Raw genomic sequence first — 7,991 nt, forward strand, 5'->3', positions numbered from 1 at the left:
CTCCCCTGGCTCCTGCTCTCTCTCTCAAATAAATAAATAAATAAATAAAATCTTAAAAAAAAAAAAAAAAGACAGCAGGAAAAACCTCAAAGGCCCACAAGAGAGGGGTGGCCACAGCGCCATGGCATGGGTGGTCTAGATGGTGCCTGGATGAAGGCCAAAGCTGGAAATGTCTCCTGACGCTGCCCCACTCCAGTGGCTGTGACAGCTATGGCAGCACACTGTCCCCCTCTGGCCACATAGCCATATGGCCAGGAATGACTGTTGTGGGATCATGGGCAGCAAGGGTCCTTCCAAGGGGAGGCTCTCCCAGCTGTCTGGACTGCAGCATAAAGTGGCGGCAACTCTCAGGTGGCAGTTTCTGTCACTCATAAACAAGCCAACAACAAAAAGTGGGTTTCCAACCTAGAATGATCTTCCCGGTCCCTAAGAGTGGTGAGCAGAGTGATGGCCCCAAACATGTCCACTCTCTAGACGCTGGCACCTGTGAACATGTTTCCTACATGGAAAAAGGGACTTTGCATGGACCTTAGGGCCCCCTGGGTGGCTCGGTCGGTTGGGTGTCTGCCTTTGGCTCAGGTCATGATCCTAGGAGACCCGAGATCAAGCCCCACGTCCATCCAACTCCCCGCTCAGTCAGGAGTCTGCGCCTCCCTCTGCCCCTCCCCCTGCTCATGCTCGCTCTCTCTCTCTCAAATAGATAAATAAAATCTTTAAAAAAAAATAAAGCTGGGTTTTTGGGTGCCTCAGTTGGTTAAGTGCTTGCCTTCGGCTCAGGTCATGATCCCAGGGTCCCGGGATAGACCCCATGCTGGGCTCCCTGCTCAGGGGGGAGCCTGCTTCTCCCTCTGCCTCTGCAGCTCCCCCTGCTAGTGCTCTCTCACTCTCTGTCAAATAAAGAAATAAAATATTTTTAAAGAAATAATAAAAATAATAATAAAAAATAAAGTTAAGGACCTTGAAGTGGGGAGATTATTGTGAAATATCCGGGTGCAGCACTCATTTCAATCAGGGGCGTCTTTGACCAGCCTATTTTCAGAGGCCACAGAGAGTGGAGAATCACTGGCTCCTGGTGAAGCAGCAGCCTGTGGACCAGGCAGCTGGTGGGTGGGATAGACTGACTCTGCCCTTCCTTTCTCCCCGAGTCTTGCAATTCTTCCCTCCGCAGTATTCCAAAGGGAGTCTGACTCTTCGTAGTGTGGGCCAATGCTAGGTCCAGGCTGGAGTGAACCTTCTGGAAAAAGCTGCCACCAGATGTCCGTGTTAGAGCAAGAAGATCCACCTTTCCCTGAGCACCCCCAAGACAGTCCATGTGTCCAGATCCGAATAGTTCCCTTCTGCTGCATGGTAGCCCCACCCCCCCAATTCCAGGTTCTTGTGTTCTTCGCTGGCTTCCATCATCCGTCCTGGGTGTGACATCGTCTTCCCAATCTGACTTTGCAAGGCACCCACAGGCCCATTTTGGTTTCCATTTCCACCCTATCATCAGCCACCACGGGGCCAACCTGGCAGGGGGGTAGAGAAGGGGGAGGGGAAGGGGTATAGGCATCCCCAATCCCAAACCTTCCTCCCAGCTCCCCAAGTGTCCTCCCTCAGGATCCAGCTGTCTAACAAGACCCTTCCTTTGATGTAGGGCCTGCCACACTGCAGCAAACTCACAGGAAGCCACAAAATATTATAAAACTTTGAGAGAAATGCAGAACTATCAGACATCTGTCAGACAACTGGCCAACTGCTAGCTCGAGGCAGTTCACAGTTCCGATGCTGGATTGCACTACGTTCCTTTTGATGACATAATATCTCTGTGAATCGGGGTTTTTGGCAGCTGCCAAGATCAAAAGCAAGTACTATTGGGAAAGCCACTGTGTAACAGGAAATGAAAGTGGCGATGTCCAATCTGATTCCAAGTTTTGAGAAGTTGTGCAGTGCCCAACAGGCACACATATCCCACTAGCAAGGGATTGTGATTACTTAAGAATAAAAATAGTCTCCTATCTTTCAATGTATGTGTATTATTCTTTCAAATGAGTACTGAGGTATTAAAATACAAGTACCCCTTAGGGCACCTGGGTGGCTCAGTCTGTTAAGCGTTGGACTCTTTTTTATTTTTTAAGACTTTATTTATTTATTTGACAGAGAGAGACAGCCAGCAAGAGAGGGAACACAAGCAGGGAGAGTGGGAGAGGAATAAGCAGGCTCCCATCGGAGCAGGGAGCCCGATGTGGGGCTTGATCCCAGGACCCTGGGATCAGGCCCTGAGCCGAAGGCAGACGCTTAACAGCTGAGCCACCTGGGCGCCCCTAAGCGTTGGACTCTTGACTTTGGCTCAGGTTCTGATCTCAGGGTCATGGGATCAAGCCCTGCATCAGGCTCCACACTCAGCATGGAGTCTGCTTGTCCCTCTCCCTATGCCCCCCCCTCAAATAAATAAATAAAATCTTTTTTAGAAATACAAGTACTTCTCATATTTATTAAACAGGACTGTGAGACATGTTTCTGGCCCAGGAGCGCCATGAGAAACCCACTAAGGTACTCAGGATATGGAGGATACCATGAACCAAGGGAGTCTGAGAACGCCTGCTGTAGGGATTTGGTGGGCTTGGGACTTCATCTTCTGCTGATCAGTTTGTTTTTTCTTTTTTGGAAGATTTTATTTATTTACTTAACAGAGAGAGAGAGCACAAGCAGGGAGAGCAGCAGAGGGAGAGGGAGAAGCGGGCTCCCCGCTGAGCAGAGATCCCGATGAGGGGCTTGATCCCAGGACCCTGAGATCATGACCTGAGCTGAAGGCAGATGCTCAACCGACTGAGCCCCCCAGGTGCCCCCACCCACGATCAGTTTCTGGACTCTGTCTTCAGGGCTTTCCCGAGCCAGCTAAAGCAGACAGTCTTTTCATAGAAGGTTTGGGCGGTCACCCTGAAGTTCCTCACTGGCTTCCAGCAGCGCACCCGACTCTCCTCATAATGAGTCCTCTCTTCTCTCTGACAGACGGTTGTGGCTAAGGCGGCTACTGGAGTACGCCCATGTCTCATATGGGGAGACAAACAGAGAGCAATTAGATGACCTGCCTAAGGTTCCCCAGCCCTGGGGTAGTGGAGCTGGAACCAAAGCAAGGCTGTCTGGGGCAGAGGGCCCGCTCTCAGCCACGAGTAGTTGCCTTCCAGGGAGAAATCCCTGAACTCACCAAAACCATGCTAAAGCCTGGCCATTGCCAGATGCCCTAAAACCGCACCTCGACCGGACCCCTGGTCTGGATCCCACAGGGTCGCAGGTAATGCGTCATTTACCAGCATCATCAAAGCACAATCAGCCGGGGAGTGTACATCTTGCTAAGAGCAAGATCCCCCTGTTGAGGTCAACCCGGTGGGGCTTTTTCTGTAGACCTACATCGCTGGAAATGCCTCACAGAGTAGATGCGTCGTTTCCTTTATTCACAGAACTATGTGTTAGATCTGTGGGAAAGAACTACAAGACATCTATCTGCTAAAACTGTGTGAAGGACTTAACAGTCAAGTATTTTATTTAAAAAAAATTATTTAAGAGAGAGAGAGAGAGCATGTGTGCACGAGTAGGGGGAGGGGCAGAGAATCTTCAAGCAGACTCCCAGAGGAGTCTGGACCTGGCACAGGCAGGGAGGAGGGGAGTGGGGGTTAGGGCTCCCCTGGGGGCTCGATTCCACGACTCAGGAGATTATCACCCTGAGCCAAACCAAGAGCCAAACACTTAACCAACTGAGCCACCCAGGCGCCCTGCAAATATTTTAAATCTTAGGTATTGGTGTATCCCAACAGTCTGTACAATTCTAAGGTGTGATCGTTCAGGGTGAATATGATTTGAACTTATTCATGTTTAGAGAGTGTCTGAAATTGAGAACTAGAAAGATCCATCTACTCTGCTTCTAAATGTGGCCCTAAAGTAAAGAAATTGGTTTCCAAAGACTAGAGGTGGGGAATTTCTGAAGTATGTCCATATTCAAGTGGAGATCAAAGAAGCCCGCCATGAAGAATTATGGACTGACAGTGACAACTGTGGATTGAACAAAAGCTCTTTTTAAAAAGGCTATGTTGAAGATTATGATTCTGACTTGGGAGGAACTAAGGTGATTGGCAGTGGGAGGAATCACGTAAAATTCCTTAAATAAAAATGTATTGACTAAAAAAAAAAAGCAAGTTCCCTGGGAGGTGGGCATTTTCTAATCAGAGACATGGCTATCCTCATGGACTGGCTCTGCTCTAGGGGCAAAGATCACCGATTCTACCTCCATCCAAACCTCCACTTACTAACTTGGTCAAATAGGGTGGACGGCTTGATGCAAGGCGCTCGGGCAAGTGCCTTCAGCTTCCTCATCTGCAAATCATGGTAAGAGTGACACTCACTGCATGGGGGCTCTTCTGGACGTCAAGTGGTAAAGACACGTAAAGCCCTTAGAATGGGATGAGGCTGACCATCGCTGCTGCAAGGGTTCACTATTATTTGCACCAGGATTCGGCACTAAACCCTACTCCCATTCATAGTGGCCAGGGGGCCAGAACTGGAATCTCATCTGGAAAGCATCTCATTCCCCAGGCTTTGAGTCGCTGAGGAAGTGGCTCCACCAAATGCCTAAGACAGGAAGTGAGGGGTATCCAGCTGGGTGCTGGTACCTACTGGAACTCGGTAGACGTTAGTTCTGCCCCTCTTCAACCTTAACTGCCCAGTCTGTCCCAATCATGTTTGAAGGACATTACTTTGAGCCCCTGGTACCGAACTCCAGAGTGGCCTGGACACCTGGAGCCCCAGTCTAGTGTGGGAGTGAGCAGGGGAATATTTTCAAATGTAGTGATGAGCGCTGATATAGAGGTCTGCCCTGAGATCAATCCTGCTCCCAAAACTGGAAGTCTCAGCTTCTACATGAGGGTGTGTGAGCCCAAACACACTCCCTCCTGCCAAGTGCACGCCTCTAAGGAAGGTGTCCACACTTTGGAGCACTAGTTTGAGGAGGGGAGGACCCAGCCCTAACGATTCAGGTGAGAGTCTGTGCTTTCATCCCTGGGAAACAGGATTCGTGGGTAAGGTACAACAAAAGTCCCACCAGCAGCTGTAAAGACTGGCAGGGGGCCGCTGCAGCTCACAGAGGGCCCTTTGGCGTCTTCCAAATACAACAGAAGAACCATGAGAGTGGATCTGCTGTTTTGCGGGGGGGGGCAAATATTTGCCGAAGCGGCCAATATCTGAATAACACAGACATTTATTAAATTAAGCAAGTATTTATTGAGCCCTAATGTGCTTTGGGAGGGGGGCCAGGTTCGCGGTGGCTGCAAACCCGGACGCCGAAGGCAGGTGGCGCCAAAGGCCCATTCATCTACGCCTCCCGTCAGGCTCTCGACCTCATCTGAGAGCTCCCTCCAGAGAACCTGCAATCTAGACGACCGGAAACCGTGAGTAGGGAAGGAGACGGGGTGCCAGGGCCGGGTTCAGGGGCATCCTGGTCAGGGACAAGGAGTTTGGATCCACAACAGTCTGAGCATATTCGGAAGGCGGTGAGCGACTTTGGGAGTCCTGGGTCCCGGAATCCCGAGAAGGTGGAACCTACAGGTGGGCGTGGCTATGCATTCACAGTAGGTGGAGCCTGAGAGAAGAGGTTGGGTTACGCTCTCTGCGCGAGAGGATTCTTTTGCTCGAAGCCCCCGGCGAGGGGCGCTCTGGATGGGCGGGACTTAAGGGATGGTCAGGGTTGGAGTTTGTGGTTATTCTTAGTGGGAGGACCCGAGGACTCTATGTGCACCATTACCTCAGTGTGAAGGGAAAGTGTTAGCCGGACGTGGGCGGAGCTTTTTTTCCCAGGGAGGCGGGCCTGGGGCCCCGCCCCTGCAATTTGAACGGCAGTGAATGGGCGGGACTTGTATCTGGGGGCGGAGCCTGAAGAGGGGCTTAAGGGGAACCCGTAACCTCCTGGAAGGCGGAACTTGCAGGTCTCCCGGACGGAGAAAGGGTCTCTACGGGATTCCCTGCACTTGTGAACCGAGTCCCCTGCTCCGAGAAGGGGCGGAGCTTGTGTTTCTGTTAGGCGGGGCATGCAACGCGGCGTGAGGAGAAAGTGTAAGCTCTGGGCGGAGTTTATGCTTCCTGGAGGCGGGAGCTAATAACTGGCAGTCTGCGCGACCCGCCTGAGAAGGCGGGGCTTATGGCCCTGGTGGGCGGGGACAATGGTACTGCCTTGGCCGGGGCGGGGCTGATAGAGCAGAGGGGCGGGGCAATCGTTCTGCGAGGATCTCTGAGCTGGCAGGGGGCGAGGCTTGTGGTTTTGGTGGGTGGGGCTTCTGAAGAGCTCCCGAGGGGGCACTTTGACAGTCGTGGGTGGGCGTGGCTCGTAGCTAGAAGGGATCTGTCTGATAGCGCCGGCATCTGCCTGCAGGCGAGGTTCGCGCCTGGATAAGGAGGAGTCTCAGAGTCGATGGGCGGAGCCTAAGACACAGCTCCGGGACTGGGCGGAGCCCAGGCTGGGCGCAGGCGGGGGTTCTGCCCTGGGAGGCAGTCTGTTTAGGCCCGCACGCAGCTCCGCATCTGTTGCTCATTACGGATGACAAAGAGCCGGCTCTGGGCCCCCTTCCCCACTCCCATCCCCTCCCTCCAACAGCAGTGCATTTAACTCCTTCCTGCCCAGAGGGCGCTCTGGATCCCCTGCCCAGGGTCACAGGAGGGAGCGCCAGTCTGTCCCATCCTGGCAGGCTTTGCCACCCCCGAGGCTGCGCCCACACCACCTTCTCAGACCCAGGCCTATAGGCCATCCGTGACTCCATTCTCATTCATCGAATCTCTCCAGCGGCGTCTCCGAGGTTAAACACTTGGGCAGGATCTGGCGGGGGCGTCTGGTTTGAGTTAGGGGAACATGAGAGCGGGGCCGGGGGCGGTGCATAGCGTTCCCTCCACCCCCTCCCAGGCCCCCGGTTCGTCCCCAGTTCTGGCCCCTCCTCTACCGGTCCCCTGGGGCCCGGCCCAGGCCCAGGCCCCGGGGCCAGAGGGTGGCATAGGGCACCCGGTAGGGAAGGGGCCTCTAAGCCACCCCTCCTCTCCTGTCTGGGTGGTCGTGGTGGTTCTGCTCCGTCCTAATTAGAGGCTCCTTAGAGACTGCAACTGAAAAATTACAGAGGCGGTGGGAACCGGAGCCTCCCCGGCCGAGGTCCCGCCTCTGCTGGTCCCCAAGGCAGTGAGCCCAGGATGAAGCAGTTTGCCAGGTTCCCGCAGGCAGTGATCTTTGCCCATCCCCTTCTGGATTCATGGGACACCTCGGCATTGAGCAACTTGCTCAAGCTCTGGTCTCCTGGGTTCTCTCTGTCCCAGCACCACCCACATGGAGAAGGACAAAATGTGGCCCCAGCCTTGCTCAGAAGCCTGCCAAGGGAACTGGATATGGGATATCTCTCCCAGGTTCCGGGCTCTCCCCATCCCAGTCTGCGAGGCAGTGGCTCCGGCCCCCTCTCCAGATCAGGGAGGAGGGGCACCTTCAGAGCACCTATAACCCAGAGGAGTGGCAGCACCCTTGAGTGACCCTGGGCCCCAGGTGCCAACTTCTAGGCAGGCTGTGGGGATGGGATGGCAAGTACCAGAAGACAGTTAGAAGCTCACCCACTGGACACCCTTCACTCCCCAGAATCACCAGATCCAGAGCTTAACTTTGACTCCTAAATCCCAGTTTGGCTCCAGTTGAGCAGAAGCTCTCATTCTAGAACACTCCCCCATTTCAGCCCCCCTTTCTTGGAGTTTTGGTAAAAAGAGGAACAAATATGAAACCCTCTCCATGCCAAACCTACCACTCCCCTGGGCTCACTGCATGATCATGGGCAAGGCTCTGCCCTCTCTGGGCTCCTGTTTACCTGAGAATCTCGGAAGCATACCCTCCCTTAAGGGGTCTTACCTTATTTCCTTGGGACCCAGACAAGCAGAAGGAAGGTCCCCTTTTTTGTTGAGTCCTCCCAAACCCCTCCTCTCAGACATCAATGGGGGTCAGGAAC

At 53.4% G+C, this 7,991-nt stretch overlaps 1 non-coding gene across 1 annotated transcript; it reads left to right on the forward strand.

The window, feature by feature from the left end:
- Nucleotides 1-3,348: 3,348 nt before the first annotated feature.
- On the forward strand, nucleotides 3,349-3,478 carry LOC113244210 (small nucleolar RNA SNORA18). The gene has a single exon (XR_003312319.1). It is a non-coding gene; the product is annotated as a small nucleolar RNA SNORA18 (small nucleolar RNA).
- Nucleotides 3,479-7,991: the final 4,513 nt, after the last annotated feature.

Source organism: Ursus arctos, unplaced genomic scaffold (genome assembly GCF_023065955.2).
Source record: "Ursus arctos isolate Adak ecotype North America unplaced genomic scaffold, UrsArc2.0 scaffold_23, whole genome shotgun sequence".
Lineage (NCBI taxonomy): Eukaryota > Metazoa > Chordata > Mammalia > Carnivora > Ursidae > Ursus > Ursus arctos.